This window comes from Mustelus asterias, chromosome 9 (genome assembly GCF_964213995.1).
Source record: "Mustelus asterias chromosome 9, sMusAst1.hap1.1, whole genome shotgun sequence".
NCBI lineage: Eukaryota > Metazoa > Chordata > Chondrichthyes > Carcharhiniformes > Triakidae > Mustelus > Mustelus asterias.
This window is the reverse complement of record NC_135809.1, coordinates 70,263,587-70,284,866: the sequence shown is the minus strand read 5'-3', so window position 1 is coordinate 70,284,866 and position 21,280 is coordinate 70,263,587. Positions and strand designations below refer to the sequence as shown.

The 21,280-nt window shown below is 48.2% G+C and overlaps 1 pseudogene; it reads right to left on the bottom strand.

Annotated features, from left to right (window-relative positions):
- Positions 1-917: 917 nt before the first annotated feature.
- LOC144499242 (protein CDV3 homolog A-like) lies at positions 918-19,354 on the bottom strand (annotated as a pseudogene).
- Between the last annotated feature and the right edge of the window lie 1,926 nt (positions 19,355-21,280).

Below are 21,280 nucleotides of genomic sequence, written 5' to 3'. Positions count from 1 at the left end.
ATTTTACACTGCCAATTAATATTGCTAAATGTGACGATGCAAGCATTTATAGGTTGTTTGAAAAGCTTCCTAGAAAATAACTTGTGTTGTTAGAAGCTTACTTATATGTGTTAATTCAAGCCAGACAACAAAATAATGTGCAAAAAAAAAATCAGGCTTTTGAAAACAGTTAAAATCCATTTTCTGTTGTGTTAAAATGTGGAATCTTTAAATGTAAATTTTGTTGTTCCCCACTTTAAATTTAATTATTTAAATATTCTTTCCTAAAGCAAAAGTAATATGAAACTTAATTTTTTAGATTTTTAAAAAAAAAGAGATTCCAGTTGTCGAAGACATATTATTTGGAATGATTGGGTCCGAGCACTATGTATCCACAATGTTAGGGCACAGTCTAGTGTTCAGATATCAGTAGCGTTAAAAAGCACAAGGTGAGGAAAACTCAGAATAAAGTTATGGTTAAATTTAAAATCAGATCCTACATCCCTTGGACCCTGCTCTCTCTGACTCAGAGCTTGCTCACCCCTTCCTTCCTAAACCAGCATTGGTTTATAGAAGTGGCCAAAGGCTGGTCTGGGAGATAATCACCTTTGAGTGGCTCAACATTCAAAAGGAGGCGGGACTGAAAACAAATGGACCACTTAATGGCTGTATTTTTAATCTTTATCCAAAAACGTCACTCTCAGGGTGACTGACACTTCATTCAAACCCTTTATCAGTTCCAGTCCATCGCTGACAGCAGTTATTATGCTTAAAGCTTAAAATTCCCACTTTACAGCTGTCTCAGTTGCTCCCAGAAGTTTGCCCCAGATCAATTTAAAATCTTTCTGGCGTTGTGGGGTGAAGACAGATTGAGTCCATGTAGATCGCTTACTTAGGATGGAATACAGAGCACCAGTCTGTAAAATATGATCCAACATTTACTGCTCCCCAAGAACAAACTGGTTGGCAAGCTCTGGCTGAATGCATTGACTTTCAGAACCACCCTCTCTGGCTCTGTTTTTGTATTTCACCACCTCAAAGATCTTTTCCATTTCTTTCCATTTCTTGGTTTCTACTTGCTTCAGAAGCTTGTAGGGATGGAAACTGCATCATTGTAAATCTCTGGTGGTCTTTGTGATTGTGTTCTGCTCACATTCCCTGATCTGGCTGCAGGAAAAACACCAGATGGCTTCAATTCTGGGGTTTCTGCAACCACAATGACAGTGTTGGTGCTGGAGTTATCTTATTCCAGGGCCCAACTGTCTTGTCTCCTTCTTTATACAAGATATTCGCCACCATCTTCACTCTCATTCTTCTTATGTCTTCTTCCTCTCTTCCATCATTTATTTTTAAGGCATGGATTCTCAAGCCATTGCAATCAGCTTCTGGGTGGCTCTGGCTGACTACCAGTCCCTCCTGCATACCCTGTCTCCCTGAGTCACTGAGCTAGGATGGCCGTGAGTGTCTGACTGCAGCTGAGCCCCAACTCCCTGTTCAATGAGCCGCTCCAAGTCACCTTCAACTTGCTCAAGTCAAACTCCTTCCATCTTCATCCTCCCTGACCGTCTCCTGTTGGGGATCCTGACACTCACTCTTTCTTCTTCACATTCTCAACCGGGGATCCGCCCACCACTGCAAGTGTGAGGGATATGGTGGCAGTGACAGTAGCGGCAGGCAGGGGTGGATTCAGATCCAGGGTGAGGGCCAGGGTTCTCAGTCGACAATGTGGTTTGGCCAGCCCGGCAAGAGGTTAATTTAGTTTTGTGTTTCTTCTTCATCTAGTCTCTTTCGGAAAAAAAGATTGTCAAGGCTCTTGTCATCCCAATTGGCCATGCTGGGCTGGGAGTCAGGGCTGGGCTGAAGCCAGACATTTACAGACATCCCTGTTCAGTGATTTATGGAGACAGGGCACTGCATGAGGGACTGGAAGCCGGCCAGACAGGGGCCAGGAGACCAGCATTGGCAATGGATGGTCCACATCCTTTTGCCTTCTGGGTTGCTGGAATTGCCCGTCTGAAATCTCATTGGGAGGCTGCATCATCCACACCTTGCCATCTGTTGACAGTGCACACAGAGATCCAAGCCCCAATGTTTTAATTGGGGACTGATAATAACTTGACTCTAATTGAGTCCTGTGCTCTAAGGGGACTCTACCAATCAGAGTCCATTATTGTGCTGTTTGTCTGCTGAGAGGCTTGATCAGCCTATCAGCAAATGCAGAGCTACCAGGTTTGGATTGGTGCCCCCACAGCCACCGGCCAGCATGAGCCCCCCTATTACATAAGAACTAGGAGCAGGAGTAGGCCATCTGGCTCCTCGAGCCTGCTCCGCCATTCAATAAGATCATGGCTGATCTTTTTGTGGACTCAGCTCCACTTACCCGCCCGCTCACCATAACCCTTAATTCTTTTATTGTTCGAAAATGTATCTATCTTTGCCTTAAAAACATTCAATGAGGTAGCCTCAACTGCTTCACTGGGCAGGGAATTCCACAGATTCACAACCCTTTGTGTGAAGAAGTTCCTCCTCAACTCAGTCCTAAATCTGCTTCCCCTTATTTTGAGGCCATGCCCCCTAGTTCTAGTTTCACCTGCCGGTGGAAACAACTTTCCTGCTTCTATCTTATCTATTCCCTTCATAATCTTATGTGTTTCTATAAGATCTCCCCTCATTCTTCTGAATTCCAATGAGTATAGCCCGAGTTTACTCAGTCTCTCCTCATAAGCCAACCCTCTCAACTCCGGAATCAACCTAGTGAATCTCCTCTGCACCCCCTCCAGTGCCAGTATATCCCTTCTCAAGTAAGGAGATTAAAACTGTACACAGTACTCCAGGTGTGGCCTCACCAGCACCTTATACAGCTGCAACATAATCTTGCTGTTTTTAAACTCCATCCCTATAGCGATGAAGGACAAAATTCCATTTGCCTTCTTAATTACCTGCTGCACCTGCAAAGCAACTCCTTGCGATGCCTGCACAAGGACACCCAGGTCCCTCTGCACAGCAGCATGCTGCAATTTTTTACCATTTAAATCATAGTCCTTACCAATATTATTGGTAAGTTCACCTCTGCTTCTCATCTAACTTGGTAAGATCGTCATGACAATCCGTGTTCGAGCCACATCCCAGTCAGTGTTTCTCCCCCTGGGACAGGACAGTCAGTGTCTGTCCCCCTGGGACAGGACAGACAGTGTTTCTCCCCCTGGGACAGGACAGTCAGTGTTTCTCCCCCTGGGACAGGACAGTCAGTGTTTCTCCCCCTGGGATAGGAGAGTCAGTGTCTGTCCCCCTGGGACAGGACAGTCAGTGTTTATCCCCCTGGGACAGGACAGTCAGTGTTTATCCCCCTGGGACAGGACAGTCAGCGTTTATCCCCCTGGGACAGGACAGACAGTGTTTATCCCCCCTGGGACAGGACAGACAGTGTTTATCCCCCCTGGGACACGACAGACAGTGTTTACCCCCTGGGACAGGACAGTCAGTGTTTATCCCCCCTGGGACAGGACAGTCAGTGTCTGTCCCCCTGGGACAGGACAGTCAGTATTTATCCCCCCTGGGACTGGACAGTCAGTGTTTATCCCCCTGGGACAGGACAGACAGTGTCTTTCCCCTGGGACAGGACAGTCAGTGTCTGTCCCCCTGGGACAGGACAGACAGTGTTTCTCCCCCTGGGACAGGACAGTCAGTGTCTTTCCCCTGGGACAGGACAGTCAGTGTCTGTCCCCCTGGGACAGGACAGACAGTGTTTCTCCCCCTGGGACAGGACAGTCAGTGTCTTTCCCCTGGGACAGGACAGTCAGTGTCTGTCCCCCTGGGACAGGACAGTCAGTGTCTGTCCCTTTGGGACAGGACAGTCAGTGTCTGTCCCCCTGGGACAGGACAGTCAGTGTCTGTCCCCCTGGGACAGGACAGTCAGTGTCTGTCCCCCTGGGACAGGACAGTCAGTGTCTGTCCCCCTGGGACAGGACAGACAGTGTTTATCCCCCTGGGACAGGACAGACAGTGTCTTTCCCCTGGGACAGGACAGTCAGTATCTGTCCCCCTGGGACAGGACAGACAGTGTTTATCCCCCTGGGACAGGACAGACAGTGTTTATCCCCCTGGGACAGGACAGTCAGTGTCTGTCCACCTGGGACAGGACAGTCAGTGTCTGTCCCCCTGGGACAGGACAGACAGTGTTTATCCCCCTGGGACAGGACAGTCAGTGTTTATCCCCCTGGGACAGGACAGTCAGTGTTTATCCCCCTGGGACAGGACAGTCAGTGTTTATCCCCCTGGGACAGGACAGTCAGCGTTTATCCCCCTGGGACAGGACAGTCAGTGTTTATCCCCTTGGGACAGGGGGCGGCACGGTAGCACAGTGGTTAGCACTGCTGCTTCACAGCTCCAGGGACCTGGGTTCGATTCTCAGCTTGGGTCACTGTCTGTGTGGAGTTTGCACATTCTCCTCGTGTCTGCGTGGGTTTCCTCCGGGTGCTCCGGTTTCCTCCCACAGTCCAAAGATGTGTGGGTTAGGTTGATTGGCCATGCTAAAAAATTGCCCTTAGTGTCCTGGGATGCGTAGGTTAGAGGGATTAATGGGTAAAATATCTAGGGATATGGGGGTAGGGCCTGGGTGGGATTGTGGTCGGTGCAGACTCGATGGGCCAAATGGCCTGTTTCTGTGCTGTAGGGTTTCTAAGGTTTCTAAGGACAGTCAGTGTTTATCCCCCTGGGACAGGACAGTCAGTGTTTACCCCCTGGGACAGGACAGTCAGTGTCTGTCCCCTTGGGACAGGACAGTCAGTGTTTATCCCCCTGGGACAGGACAGTCAGTGTTTATCCCCTTGGGACAGGACAGTCAGTGTTTACCCCCTGGGACAGGACAGTCAGTGTCTTTCCCCTGGGACAGGACAGTCAGTGTTTACCCTGGGACAGGACAGTCAGTGTTTATCCCCTTGGGACAGGACAGTCAGTGTCTGTCCCCCTGGGACAGGACAGTCAGTGTTTACCCCCTGGGACAGGACAGTCAGTGTCTGTCCCCCTGGGACAGGACAGTCAGTGTCTGTCCCTTTGGGACAGGACAGTCAGTGTCTGTCCCCCTGGGACAGGACAGTCAGTGTTTATTCCCTTGGGACAGGACAGTCAGTGTTTATCCCCCTGGGACAGGACAGTCAGTGTTTATCCCCTTGGGACAGGACAGTCAGTGTTTATCCCCCTGGGACAGGACAGTCAGTGTTTATCCCCCTGGGACAGGACAGTCAGTGTTTATCCCCCTGGGACCGGACAGTCAGTGTTTATCCCCCTGGGACAGGACAGTCAGTGTTTATCCCCCTGGGACAGGACAGTCAGTGTTTATCCCCCTGGGACAGGACAGTCAGTGTCTGTCCCTTTGGGACAGGACAGTCAGTGTTTATCCCCCTGGGACAGGACAGTCAGTGTTTATCCCCCTGGGACAGGACAGTCAGTGTGGTTCCTCCTGGGACAGGACAGTCAGTGTTTATCCCCTGGGACAGGACAGTCAGTGTTTATCCCCTTGGGACAGGACAGTCAGTGTCTGTCCCCCTGGGACAGGACAGTCAGTGTCTGTCCCCCTGGGACAGGACAGTCAGTGTCTGTCCCTTTGGGACAGGACAGTCAGTGTTTATCCCCTTGGGACAGGACAGTCAGTGTCTGTCCCTTTGGGACAGGACAGTCAGTGTTTATCCCCTTGGGACAGGACAGTCAGTGTTTACCCCCTGGGACAGGACAGTCAGTGTCTGTCCCCCTGGGACAGGACAGTCAGTGTCTTTCCCCTGGGACAGGACAGTCAGTGTCTTTCCCCTGGGACAGGACAGTCAGTGTTTATCCCCCCTGGGACAGGACAGACAGTGTCTTTCCCCTTGGGACAGGACAGTCAGTGTCTGTCCCCCTGGGACAGGACAGTCAGTGTCTGTCCCCCTGGGACAGGACAGTCAGTGTCTGTCCCTTTGGGACAGGACAGTCAGTGTTTATCCCCTTGGGACAGGACAGTCAGTGTCTGTCCCTTTGGGACAGGACAGTCAGTGTTTATCCCCTTGGGACAGGACAGTCAGTGTTTACCCCCTGGGACAGGACAGTCAGTGTCTGTCCCCCTGGGACAGGACAGTCAGTGTCTTTCCCCTGGGACAGGACAGTCAGTGTCTTTCCCCTGGGACAGGACAGTCAGTGTTTATCCCCTGGGACAGGACAGACAGTGTCTTTCCCCTTGGGACAGGACAGTCAGTGTCTGTCCCCCTGGGACAGGACAGTCAGTGTCTGTCCCCTTGGGACGGGTTAGTCAGTGCCTTTCCCCTTGGGACAGGACAGTCAGTGTCTGTCCCCCTGGGACAGGACAGACAGTGTTTATCCCCCTGGGACAGGACAGTCAGTGTTTATCCCCCTGGGACAGGACAGACAGTGTTTCTCCCCCTGGGACAGGACAGTCAGTGTCTTTCCCCTGGGACAGGACAGTCAGTGTCTGTCCCCCTGGGACAGGACAGTCAGTGTCTGTCCCTTTGGGACAGGACAGTCAGTGTCTGTCCCCCTGGGACAGGACAGTCAGTGTCTGTCCCCCTGGGACAGGACAGTCAGTGTCTGTCCCCCTGGGACAGGACAGTCAGTGTCTGTCCCCCTGGGACAGGACAGACAGTGTTTATCCCCCTGGGACAGGACAGACAGTGTCTTTCCCCTGGGACAGGACAGTCAGTATCTGTCCCCCTGGGACAGGACAGACAGTGTTTATCCCCCTGGGACAGGACAGACAGTGTTTATCCCCCTGGGACAGGACAGTCAGTGTCTGTCCACCTGGGACAGGACAGTCAGTGTCTGTCCCCCTGGGACAGGACAGACAGTGTTTATCCCCCTGGGACAGGACAGTCAGTGTTTATCCCCCTGGGACAGGACAGTCAGTGTTTATCCCCCTGGGACAGGACAGTCAGTGTTTATCCCCCTGGGACAGGACAGTCAGTGTTTATCCCCCTGGGACAGGACAGTCAGTGTTTATCCCCTTGGGACAGGACAGTCAGTGTTTATCCCCCTGGGACAGGACAGTCAGTGTTTATCCCCCTGGGACAGGACAGTCAGTGTTTATCCCCCTGGGACAGGACAGTCAGTGTTTATCCCCCTGGGACAGGACAGTCAGTGTTTATCCCCCTGGGACAGGACAGTCAGTGTTTATCCCCCTGGGACAGGACAGTCAGTGTCTTTCCCCTGGGACAGGACAGTCAGTGTTTACCCCCTGGGACAGGACAGTCAGTGTCTTTCCCCTGGGACAGGACAGTCAGTGTTTACCCTGGGACAGGACAGTCAGTGTTTACCCTGGGACAGGACAGTCAGTGTTTATCCCCTTGGGACAGGACAGTCAGTGTCTGTCCCCCTGGGACAGGACAGTCAGTGTTTACCCCCTGGGACAGGACAGTCAGTGTCTGTCCCCCTGGGACAGGACAGTCAGTGTCTGTCCCTTTGGGACAGGACAGTCAGTGTCTGTCCCCCTGGGACAGGACAGTCAGTGTCTGTCCCCCTGGGACAGGACAGTCAGTGTCTGTCCCCCTGGGACAGGACAGTCAGTGTTTATTCCCTTGGGACAGGACAGTCAGTGTTTATCCCCCTGGGACAGGACAGTCAGTGTTTATCCCCTTGGGACAGGACAGTCAGTGTTTATCCCCCTGGGACAGGACAGTCAGTGTTTATCCCCCTGGGACAGGACAGTCAGTGTTTATCCCCCTGGGACCGGACAGTCAGTGTTTATCCCCCTGGGACAGGACAGTCAGTGTTTATCCCCCTGGGACAGGACAGTCAGTGTTTATCCCCCTGGGACAGGACAGTCAGTGTCTGTCCCTTTGGGACAGGACAGTCAGTGTTTATCCCCCTGGGACAGGACAGTCAGTGTTTATCCCCCTGGGACAGGACAGTCAGTGTGGTTCCTCCTGGGACAGGACAGTCAGTGTTTATCCCCTGGGACAGGACAGTCAGTGTTTATCCCCTTGGGACAGGACAGTCAGTGTCTGTCCCCCTGGGACAGGACAGTCAGTGTCTGTCCCCCTGGGACAGGACAGTCAGTGTCTGTCCCTTTGGGACAGGACAGTCAGTGTTTATCCCTTGGGACAGGACAGTCAGTGTCTGTCCCTTTGGGACAGGACAGTCAGTGTTTATCCCCTTGGGACAGGACAGTCAGTGTTTACCCCCTGGGACAGGACAGTCAGTGTCTGTCCCCCTGGGACAGGACAGTCAGTGTCTTTCCCCTGGGACAGGACAGTCAGTGTCTTTCCCCTGGGACAGGACAGTCAGTGTTTATCCCCCCTGGGACAGGACAGACAGTGTCTTTCCCCTTGGGACAGGACAGTCAGTGTCTGTCCCCCTGGGACAGGACAGTCAGTGTCTGTCCCCTTGGGACGGGTTAGTCAGTGCCTTTCCCCTTGGGACAGGACAGTCAGTGTCTGTCCCCCTGAGACAGGACAAATATATTGGTCCCAGGTATTAAAATAGGAACACTCCATTTTTGCCCAGGACTCTCACTTCACTTGTGACGACACTGTGCCTTCAAGAAATGTATTTTAATCTTGTTTTTCTGCAGGTTTTCAAGCAGGCCGTATCCGTGATGTCTGTAACTGGTGTCCTCTAATTGTTGCTGAACAAATGTAATGGACATCATGCTGATTTTAATCTGACTACTGCAGTGTTCTGAGGTTTAATTTTCCTTGGAGATTTCTGAGTGGAGCTTGATTTAGGGATGATTGACAGATCAGTTGATATGACTGGGAACAGATTTTTTCCCACAGAAATATCCAGTTTTTAGTTTTGTTCCTCAGTTGCTGGTCGGAGCTGGTGAAAGGTGCAGTCTCACTCTCTCCGGATACTTTTTGAAATCCCAGGACTGGGGAGCCCCAGAGATTAGATCCAACATTCAAAGGACCAACAGCAGGTATTAAAAAGCTGAAAATCCAGCAACACGTGAGCATACTTGTTTCTGTGCCAAGTCTGGAGAAGGGTATGTCTCTGTGGGATGGAGTCTGATTTAGAACCATGTAGTTAACTAGCTGTTCAGGTTTATACTGTATCATGTTTGAAACTTGTAATTGGTAAAAGTTATGCTAATTCTTCTTGTTTTGAAGTTTGTTCTTAAATAAACTTTGGTAAACGTTTCCTAGTGGGTCACTTGAATCAAACCTGGAGTGAAACACCTTATGCTCACCCTAATGCCAAAATCAAATGTAAAACTTTGGGTCGAGGCTAACTTCACAAAACACCTTCGAGATTGTGGCCTGGATCTTAATGCACTCAATTTCATTGAACTAGACCTTGAAGATTGGAAGGGTAGTTAGCTTTTGGTCAAGCCTGATTCAAGAAAGCTCTCTTTACATAGAAAGATAGAAAACAGGAAGAGGTGTTGGCTATTCAGCCCTTCAAGCTTGTCTGCCATTCAATATGATCATGGCAGATCATCCAACTTAATAGCCTGACCCCACTTTCTCCCCATATCATTTGATCCTCTTTGCCCCAAGTGCTATATCTAATTGCTTTTTGAAAACATACAATGCTTTGGCCTCAACTGCTTTCTGTGGTTGTGAACTCCACAGGCTGACCACTCTCTGGGTGAAGAAATTTCTCTTCATCTCAGTCCTAAAAGATTTACCCTGTATCCTTGGAATGTAACCTATGATTCTGGACTCCCCCGCCATTGAGAACATCCTTCTTGCATCTACTGTGTCTAACCCTGTTAGAAGTTTATAGGTTTCTAACATATTCCCCCTCGTTGTATGAACTCCAGTGAATACAATCCTAACCAACTCAATCTCTCCTCATACATCAGTCCCGCCATCCCAGGACTCAGTCTGGAAAACTTTCTCTACATTCCCTCTGGAGAAAGAACATCCTTCCTCAGACCAAAACTGCACACAATATTCCAGGTGTGGTCTCACCAAGGTCCTGCTTCATTGCAGCAAGAATGTTAGTATTCTGTTTATTTTTGAGTTTGGCTCAAATTCCAGAGATAGGTCATTTGGCTCAATTGACAGCATTTATGCTCCACTTGTTCCTCCTGCCCCTACTCTTTGTTTAATCCTATTAGCATATCATTCTCACTCATTACAGTCTTTCAGAAAAACGTTCCCATTTTCTCTCATGCGTTTATCCAGCTTCTTCCCTTCAGATGCATCAATTTACTTCAATTGTGGGTCGTGGGTTTCACATTCCTACTAGACTGCTGAATACACCTCTGTATTTCTTAGTGACTCTCATACCTATGGTTCCTAGTTTTGGATTCCTTTCAAATGGAAACATTAAAATGGATGTAATTTTAACTCACTTAAAATCTATTCATGTGCATAGAGTTAATATTGGGCTCATCGTCTCTATATCTACCCTACAGAATCCTGTTGCACTTAAAAAGATTGCTATCAGGTACACACACACATGTACGCGTGCACACACATACGCACGCACTCACGTACGCATGCACACATGTACGCACGCACACACGTACGCACGCACACATACATGCACACACACATGGACGCACACACACATACACACACGGACGCGCACACACACACGGACGCACACACACACGTATGCACACACACACACACACACACATGCACACATGCACACACACACACACGTGCACACACGCGTGCACACACACACACACACACACACACGTAAACACACACACACACTCTCTCACAAGGTATATGATCACAAGTAGACAAAACGCGCATCGTAATTTTCAATACACTACATTGTCAATGCGAGAGGCTACAATTTGTAGGAGCCCAGATAACAAGAGTTGCAAGACTGAGGAACTTAGAAGGAGGGTGCGGGGGTGAGGGGGGGGGGGGGGTGTTTGCCATTGAGGAATTTGATAACAAAGATGAGAAGTACCTGAACACAGTAAATATACCACACACAGATACTTACCGTTGGGAAGTTGTTCCAGCTGTGGTGGAAGAACATGCCAAGGACAAAGCACCTGAGGAAAGAGAAGAGGTTGCAAATCACTGAAAATTATGTGAAAATCACTGAAACTACGTGAAAAAAGAAGGACAATCTGCATTTCCACTTGGTTCCCTTTGAATTAGGGAACCTTAATCCAGATTGTTTTCTCTAAATATCGTATAGTTGAATAGAGTCCATAAAAGGAGCAGGTTTATGGAAGGAGATTAAATGGATGGGTATTGTTGTGCATTGAATTGAATTGAATAAGATTAACACATACTCAGCTGCAGACTGTGATGATTAAACAACTTTAATTACATTTCCCCAACAGAGGGGACAGAATAAAGGGCTCCACACTACACTCCCTCTCCATCTAAAAAAGCATTATACATTAAAATGTAAATTGGTACATGTATATAGTTTCCCGGAATACAATATGACGAAACCTGAAATGTAACAGGTTAGGTTGCAAAGTTGTTGTTACTGTAATCTGCTGTAATCACAAACAAAGCATATATGGCAGATATTGCCATGGTAATTTACATGTAAACATTATTGAGGTGGTTTACTAGGATGTTCACGGGTATCTAGAGACTGCCAAATGAGGAAAGATTGAACAGGTGGGGAAAGATAGGAAAGGTAGGATTCGAGAGCCGTGGATAACCAGGGAAATTGATGATCTGATTAAAATGAAAAGGGAGGCGTACGTTAAGTCCAGGCAACTGAAAACAGATGGAGCTCTGGAGGAATACAGAGAGAGTAGGAAAGAACTCAAACGGGGAGTTAGAAGGGCAAAAAGAGGTCATGAGATGTTCTTGGCTGGCAGGATTATGGAGAATCTTAAGGCATTCTATTCATATGTTAGGAACAAAAGAGTTATCAGGGAGAAAATCTGACCTCTCAGGGACAAAGGAGGGGAATTATGCTTAGAACCCAAGGGAATAGGGGAGATCCTAAATGAATACTTTGCATCGATATTCACGAAGGAGAGGGACGTGTTAACCGGGAGTGTCTCGGAGGGAGGTGTTGACCCGTTAGAGAAAATCTCCATTACAAAGAAGGAAGTGTTAGGTTTTTTAGGGAACATTAAAACTGACAAAGCCCCAGGGCCTGATGCTAGACTGCTCAGGGAGACGAGAGATGAAATTGCTGGGCCTCTGACGGAAATCTTTGTCGCTTCTTTGGACACAGGTGAGGTCCCTGAGGATTGGAGGATAGCAAATGTGGTCCCGTTGTTTAAGAAGGGTAGCAGGGATAACCCGGGAAATTATAGGTCGGTGAGCTTGACGTCCGTGGTAGGGAAGTTGTTGGAGAGGATTATTAGAGACAGGATGTACGTGCATTTAGAACGGAACAATCTCATTAGTGACAGACAGCATGGTTTTGTAAGAGGGAGGTCGTGCCTTACAAATTTGGTGGAGTTTTTTGAGGAAGTGACAAAAACAGTTGACGAAGGAAGGGCCGTGGATGTCGTCTATATGGATTTCAGTAAGGCATTTGACAAAGTCCCACATGGCAGGTTGGTTAAAAAGGTTAAGGCTCATGGGATACAAGGAGAAGTGGCTAGATGGGTGGAGAACTGGCCATAGGAGACAGAGGGTAGCGGTCGAAGGGTCTTTTTCCGGCTGGAGGTCTGTGACCAGTGGTGTTCCACAGGGCTCTGTACTGCGACCTCTGCTATTTGTGATATATATAAATGATTTGGAAAAAGGTGTAACTGGTGTAATCAGCAAGTTTGCGGATGACACGAAGATGGCTGGACTTGCAGATAGCGATGAGCATTGTCGGGCAATACAGCAAGATATAGATAGGTTGGAAAATTGGGCAGAGAGGTGGCAGATGGAATTTAATCCAGATAAATGCGAAGTGATGCATTTTGGAAGAAATAATGTAGGGAGGAGTTATACAATAAATGGCAGAGCCATCAAGAGTATAGAAACACAGAGGGACCTAAGTGTGCAAGTCCACAAATCCTTGAAGGTGGTAACACTGGTGGAGAAGGTGGTGAAGAAGGCATATGGTATGCTTGCCTTTATAGGACGGGGTATAGAGTATAAAAGCTGGAGTCTGATGATGCAGCTGTATAGAACACTGGTTAGGCCACATTTGGAGTACTGCGTCCAGTTCTGGTCGCTGCACTACCAGAAGGACATGGAGGCGTTAGAGAGAGTGCAGAGAAGGTTTACCAGGATGTTGCCTGGTCTGGAGGGTCTTAGCTATGAGGAGAGATTGGGTAAACTGGGCTTGTTCTCCCTGGAAAGATGGAGAATGAAGGGAGATCTAATAGAGGTGTACAAGATTATGAAGGGGATAGATAGGGTGAACGGTGGGAAGCTTTTTCCCAGATCAGAAGTGACGATCACGAGGAGTCACGGGCTCAAGGTGAGAGGGGCGAAGTATAACTCAGATATTAGAGGGATGTTTTTTACACAGAGAGTGGTGGGGGCCTGGAATGCGCTGCCAAGTAGGGTGGTGGAGGCAGACGCACTGACATCGTTTAAGACTTACCTGGATAGTCACATGAGCAGCCTGGGAATGGAGAGATACAAACGATTGGTCTAGTTGGACCAAGGAGCGGCACAGGCTTGGAGGGCCGAAGGGCCTGTTTCCTGTGCTGTACTGTTCTTTGTTCTCTTTGTTCTTTGAGACAGAATACAGGAATGTGATAGAGAATCTGGTGAACTGGTGCAGCGACAATAGTCTCTCTCAATGTCAACAAAATGAAGGAGATTGTCATTGACTTCAGGAACCATAGTGGAGAACATGCACAACATCAATGGAGACGGAGTAGAAGTGGTTGGGCGCTTCAAGTTCTTAGCTGTCCAGATCACCAACAACCTGTCCTGGTCCCCCCATGCTGACACTATAGTTAAGAAAGCCCACCAACGCCTTTACTTTCTCAGAAGACTAAGGAAATTTGGCATGTCAGCTACAACTCTCACTAACCTTTACAGATGCACCATAGAAAGCATTCTTTCTGGTTGTAGCACAGCTTGGTCTGGCTCCTGCTCTGCTCCAGACTGCAAGAAACTACCAAATGTTGTGAATGTAGCTCAATCCATCACGCAAACCATCCACTGACTCTGTCTACATTTCCCGTTGCATTGGCAAAGCAGCTGGCACAATTAAGGACCCCACGCACCCCGGACATTCTCTCTTCCACCTTCTTCCATCGGGAAAAAAGATACAAAAGAACAGCTTCTTCCCTATTGCCATCAGACTTTTGAATGAACCTACCTTACCTTAAGTTGATCTTTCTCTATACCCTCGGTATGACTGTAACACTACATTTTCCCTCTCTCGTTTCCTTCTCTATGAATGGTATGCTTTGTCTGTAAAGCACGCAAGAAACAATACTTTTCACTGTATACTAATACATGTGACAGTAATAAATCAAATCAAATTTAGAGTTCTGAAAAATGAGTCAGAGAGAGTCGGTGTAGCATCGATGGGCTGACTGGCCTCTTTTTGCACTGTATGGATTCTATGACATGATTAAAACATAAAAGATTCTTAGGGGGTTAGACAGGGTAAATGTTGGAAGGACGTTTGCACTCATGGGTGAGTGTAGGACCAGAGGGCATTGTCACAGAATAAAGGGGTGCTCATTTAAGAAGGATTTGAGGAAGCATTTCTTCTCTCAAAGAGTGGTGAATCTTTAGGATTCTCTAACCCAGGAAGCTGTGGATGCCAACTCCTTGAACATTTTCAAGGCTTGAGATCGACAGGTATTTAATCACGAGAGGAATTAAAGGTTATGGAGAGAAGGCAGGAAAGTGGGCTTATGGATGTTAGTGGTCAGCCAGGGTCTTATTAAATGGTAGAGCAGGCTTGAAGGGCTGAATGGCCTACTTCCGTTCCTATTTCCTATCGTCTTATTTGGTCCTCAAGCACTTAGCACTTCCTCAATGACAGACATATTCTTTCTGATTCCTACTGCAAATAACTTGACCCAGATTAATCATAGCTTCCTCTTAATTCCTTCCCATCAAGGAAACTTTGGGGGCAATCATACCAAAAAAAATTTGAAGTCCAGGATGGGCATGAAATCAGGAGTTTCAGATCTGTTTTCTTTTGGGTTTCTCACCTGTAGAGGGAAGGGACATGGGTTGTCACCCAATCCTGGCTGAGTGCAGTAGAGGGTGCCATTGCGCATGTGCAGATCTCTAGCAGCAGAGGCCTGTCACTCAGCTTCTGCTGCTGTCAACCTGCCTAAAAAAAAAAGACCCACCACCCAGCTACTGTGGGTGCCCACGGCTTATCGCAAACCTCCCCGCCATCTGGACCGATCAACCCCGCGACCCTCCCTGCCCAGACTGATCCCCCCATTCCTTCTCCCACCATGATCGGTGGCCCAACTATTCCCCCCCCAAACGGTTGCCGGCACGACCCCCCCCCCCCCCCCCCATCGCTAATCCCATTCTCTTCCCCCAATGATCCCTAATGCAGAGTGTGCAGTGGGTTCCCCCACCATCAACTGACTGCCCCCGGTCTGGCCCCACTCCCCAGTAGACCTCACCTCACTGTGGTCCCGTCTCCTTGGCACCGCCCAGTGCCCGGTGTGCATGCCAGGATGCCCAGTGGACAGTGCCAAGGTTCCTAGTGGGCAGTGCCAGGCTAGCACTGCCCAAGGGGCACCCTCCCCCCTTTTCCTTGACCTCCCCGGGGGGGGGTGGGGGGCCTCAATGGCCTCTGGTTCTTCGGGTGAGGCCACCACGTCTGGTCCCCATTGTTGGAAACCAGCTGTGATTCTCACCAGAGAATCAATTATTAATTACCACGGGGCATCGATTTAAGATAATTGGGAGAAGGATTAGAGGGCACATGAGGAATAACTTTTTCCACTGAGTGGTGGGTATCTGGAATTCGCTGCCTAAATTAGTGGTTGAGGCTGAAACACTTAACTCAAAAGGCAGCTTGATTTGTATCTGAAATGCTAAAACCTGCAAGGCTCGAGACCAGGAAAGTGGAATTAAAATGGGAGGCCAGTTTGTTCAGGATGTGCAGACGTGATGGACAGAATGGTCTCTTTCTGTGCCATAACGTTTCTAGCGTTCTACGTTTACAGTAGCATCTAAATTTCTGATTCGGAGACTGTGACCTTGGCTACTGTGACCAGGATTCATTGAAATTGCCAGCTCAGAAACTCTCACAATTTGCAACCCTCCTTCTACTGTTTCTGTAGCTGTGACCTCATTGCATTGGCTCAATAACTTGCCTGGAATTTGTTGCACTTTGGGCTTACTATGAATGTTTCTTGAAGGTTAATTTCTAAAATTGTGCCATGCCCACAGCTGCGACAGTTTCCTTAATTTGAGAATGTAATCTGACTTAGCAACTGTTTCCTTTCACATAATGCAACTCACAGTTCAACTTCATTCCTGGTTGTGCCATAATCTCATTAATTTCAGAATAGCCCATGGTACTGGGGTTTAATGGGAAACATGGGCTAGACACCACCTCAAATTCCCCCAAGCCCAGAAACTAGTAAACCTGGTCAGTATCTGGACCTGTAGTCATAGGCCAGAATTTTACTGCCCCACCACCACAGAAATCGGAGCAGACGAGGGGCGGACAATGGGAAGGTCAGTTGACCTCACTTGGGATTTTATAGTTTTGGGACGAGCGAGGCCGTAAAATCCTACCCGGAGAGTTTTATGGCAAAAGAAGAGACCCTTCAGCCTATTTTGTGTCTGTGTCAGCCATAAAGCACCTATCTATTCTCATCCCATTTTCTAGCACTTGCTCCATAACCTTGTACGCTTTGGCATTTCAAGTGTTCATCTAAATGCTTCTTAAATGTTGTGAGGGTTCCCGCCTCTACCACCCTTTCAGGCAGGGAGTTCCCGATTCCCACCACCCTCTGGGTGAAAAGATTTTTCATCATATCCCTTTACCTTAAATCTATGCCTTCCTAGTTATTGTCCCCTCTACTAAGGGGAAAACTTTCTTTCTATATCTATCATAATTTTATACCAATCAATTCCTCCATCAGGCTTCTCTGCTCCAAGGAAAACATCCTCATAGAAATCATAGAAACCCCACAGTACAGAAAGAGGCCATTCGGCCCATCGAGTCTGCACCGACCACAATCCCACCCAGGCCCCACCCCCACATCCCTACATATTTTACCCGCTAATCCCTCCAATCTACACATCCCAGGACACTAAGGGGCAATTTTAACATGGCCAATCAACCTAACCCGCACATCTTTGGACTGTGGGAGGAAACCGGAGCACCCGGAGGAAACCCACGCAGACCATAGAACCATAGAAAATTACAGCTCAGAAACAGGCCCTTTGGCCCTTCTTGTCTGTGCCGAACCATTTTATGCCTAGTCCCACTGACCTGCACTTGGACCATATCCCTCCACACCCCTCTCATCCATGAACCCGTCCAAGTTTTTCTTAAATGTTAAAAGTGACCCCGCATTTACCATTTTATCTGGCAGCTCATTCCACACTCCCACCACTCTCTGCGTGAAGAAGCCCCCCCTAATATTCCCTTTAAACTTTTCTCCTTTCACCCTTAACCCATGCCCCCTGGTTTTTTTCTCCCCTAGCCTCAGCGAAAAAAGCCTGCTTGCATTCACTCTATCTATACCCATCAAAATCTTATACACCTCTATCAAATCTCCCCTCAATCTTCTACACTCCAGGGAATAAAGTCCCAACCTATTCAATCTCTCTCTGTAACTCAGCTTCTCAAGTCCCGGCAACATCCTTGTGAACCTTCTCTGCACTCTTTCAACCTTATTTACATCCTTCCTGTAACTAGGTGACCAAAACTGTACACAACTGTACAGACACGAGGAGAATGTGCAAACTCCACACAGACAGTGACCCAAGCCGGGAATCGAACCCAGGTCCCTGGAGCTGTGAAGCAGCAGTGCTAACCACTGTGCTACCGTGCCGCCCGTGTGCTACCGTGCCGCCCGCCAGCCTCTCTTCGTAGCTGAAACACTCCATCTCAGGCAACATCCTGGTGAATCTTCTCCGAATCCCCTCTAATGCAATCAATCCTTCTTATTGCATGGTGGTCAGAACCGTACACATTACTCTAACTGTGGTCTAACAAGCATTTTATACAGCTCCATCGTAACCTCCCTGTTCTGATATTCTATGCCTTGACTAATAAAGGCAAGTATCCCATATGCCTCTTGAACACCTTATTTACCTGTCCTGCTGCCTTCAGGGATCTATGGACATGCACCCCAGGGTCCCCCTGGTACTCTGGACTTCCTAGTGTCCTACCATTCATTGTGTATTCCCTTGCCTTGTCAATCCTCCCTAAGTAAAACAGTGCTGAACTTGTTTTGTATAGCCCAGAATGGAACTCCAGTGGTCTTGGTATCAGTGCTCCAGGTTTTGGACTCAGTTGAACTGGTCTGAACTAATTTTTCCCAGAAACATTTACTTAATTCTCAATAATTTTGTTTTCTTTGCCAAGTGTGTAACCTTCATTTGTAATTACACCAGGCCTCTTCATTAGGGTTGAATTCCTCAATTGTCTCCAAAAAGGCCTATGAGTGCCACTTTTTCAATAAGATATGGTGCTGACGCACTGTGCAGCTGAACACGAAGTATACACAAATCTTTCAAGTTATCCAAAGCTCCTCAAGATTAACTTTAGGGTGAGAATGTTAAGGATGGTGAGTGATTGATGCTCGCTATCTAATGTGCAGCGCTGACATTGATTGGCAGTGGGCGGGGCTTCCACTCCTCCCTTGGAAGGAAGTCCAGCCCTTGAGAGCTGGGGATGGGGGGAGTAAGATCCTATCCATCGGTGATGGGGTGGGGGGGATGGGCGGTGTTTGAATCCTTCGATGATGGGGTGGGGGTGTTTGAATCCTGTCCATCTGGTGGGGGGAGGGGAATCCTGTCCTTATGTGAGAACTGGGGATTGGGGGAGGGGGGGGGGATGAGGTTTCCTGTCCATTCACTTTCACCTTCCCTACCCCAGAACCTACCTTTGAGTGGGGAGTGGAAAGCATAAAATTCTGCCCTTTGAATTCCAGAAGTGTGTTAGAACATACTTCAATCTTTACCATCTTAAAAGAAATGTAAAAGTAGATTGTGTCCCAGCCTGGTCACCATCTTTGTTGTCGAATCTTACTCAACTGCAGGCAGCGGCACAGAAGCTTCTACATCACAGGTCGACTCCATGACAGGAGCAGCTTAAATGGGCTAGTAAACTCCATGATGGGCAGCTGAACCCTTTGATCACATACACCTTTCCTGTTCTGCATACTATTGCTCATTGCTTCCTTACCTAGTTTCCAGCTGGAGGCACTCAGCCTCTGTCCCAGTGTGTTTGTGCTCTCGAGCCCGGCATTGAAAGGAGGTGGATGTTGCTTGATTGATGGACTGGCTTCCTGCTTGAGCTCTGGACATCGTTGCTGGTCCACGATGCTCATCGGGAGGGTGTGGCGCTGGTACATAGCTCGCCGCTGAGGGGTCATGGGGGCCAGTCGACAGTCGCTACACTCACTTTCCCACTTAAATTGGTCTGAGATCGAGACACAGACAGAGCAAGAGTTATCTCGCAGCCTGACATAGAGCTGACTGCATTCATACAGTGAGGAAATGAACTTGATCCAAAAGCCACAGCTTCTCATATCAACCGAGCAAAACTGATTTGAGCAAAAGCTGATCAGTCGAAAGTTAGGAAGGCAAATTCAATGTTAGCATTCATTTCTAGAGAGCTAGAATATAAGAGCAGGGATGTACTGCTGAGGCTGTATAAGGCTCTGGTCAGATCCCATTTGGAATATTGTGAGCAGTTTTGGGCCCCATTCTTAAGGAAGGATGTGTGGCACCGGCGGCACAATGGCACAGTGGTTAACTTTTGCCTCACAGCGCCAGGGACCTGGGTTCAATTCCCAGGTTGGGTCACTGTTTGTGCAGAGTTTGCATGTTTTCCCCATGTCTGCGTGGGTTTCCTCCGGGTGCTCTGGTTTCCTCCCACAGTCTGAAATACATGCTGGTTAGGTGCATTGGCCATTCTAAATTCTCCTTCAGTGTATCTGAACAGGTGCCAGAGCGTGGCGGCTCAGAGATTTTCACAATAACTTCATTGCAGTGTTAACGTAAGTCTACTTGAGACACAAATAAATAAACTTTAAACTTTAATAAACCTTTAAGAGTATTTCCACAAAGAGGTTCTGGCAAAAGGAACACAGCCGCATGCTAGCTTCCCACTGAGGAAAAATCAATACATGGTAGGTAGCAAGGGAGAGATTAAAAACACCTTCACATTGGAAATACAGCTAGAAGCAAAACAATGCTAATGCTGGAAATATGAATATGAGACAGGAGTCGATTACACATGGAGGCAGGGGACATGGCTGAGGTATTAAATATATACTTTACATTCTGTCTTTACCAAGGAAGAAGATGCTACCTAAGCCATAAGATATAGGAGCAGAATTAGGCCATTCAGCCCATCGAGTCTGCTCCGCCATTCAATCATGGCTGATATAATTTTCATCCCCATTCTCCTGATTTCTCCCCATAACCATTGATCCTCTAATTGATCAAGAACCTATCTATCGTTGTCTTAAATACACTCAATGACCTGGCCTCCAGAGCCCTCTGTGGCAATGAGTTCCAGAGATTCACCACCCTCTGGCTGAAGAAATTCCTCCTCATCTCAGTTTTAAAGGATCATCACTTTCACTCTGAGGTTGTGCCCTCGAGTTCTAGACTCTCCCACTAGTCTCTCCCACTCGGGGCGGCACGGTAGCACAGTGGTTAGCACTGCTGCTTCACAGCTCCAGGGACCTGGGTTCGATTCCCGGCTTGGGTCACTGTCTGCGTGGAGTTTGCACATTCTCCTCGTGTCTGCGTGGGTTTCCTCCGGGTGCTCCGGTTTCCTCCCACAGTCCAAAGATGTGCGGGTTAGGTTGATTGGCCATGCTAAAAATTGCCCTTAGTGTCCTGAGATGCGTAGGTTGGAGGGATTAGTGGGTAGATATGGGGGTAGGGCCTGGGTGGGATTGTGGTCGGTGCAGACTCGATGGGCCGAATGGCCTCTTTCTGTACTGTAGGGTTTCTATGATTTCTAGTGGAAACATCCTCTGCACATCCACTCTATCCAGGCCTCTCAGTATTCTGAGTTTCAACTAGATCCCTCCCTCATCCTTCTAAACTTCATCGAGTATAGATCCAAACTCCTCAACTGCTCCTCATATGAGAAACTCTTCATTCCTGGGATCACTCTTGTGAACCTCCTTTGGACCCCCTCCAAGGCCAACACATCCTTCCTTAGGTATGGGACCCAAAACTGCTCACAATATTCCAAATGGGATCTGACCAGAGCCTTATACAGCTTCAGCAATACATCCCTGCTCTTATATTCTAGCTCTCTAGAAATGAATGCGAACATT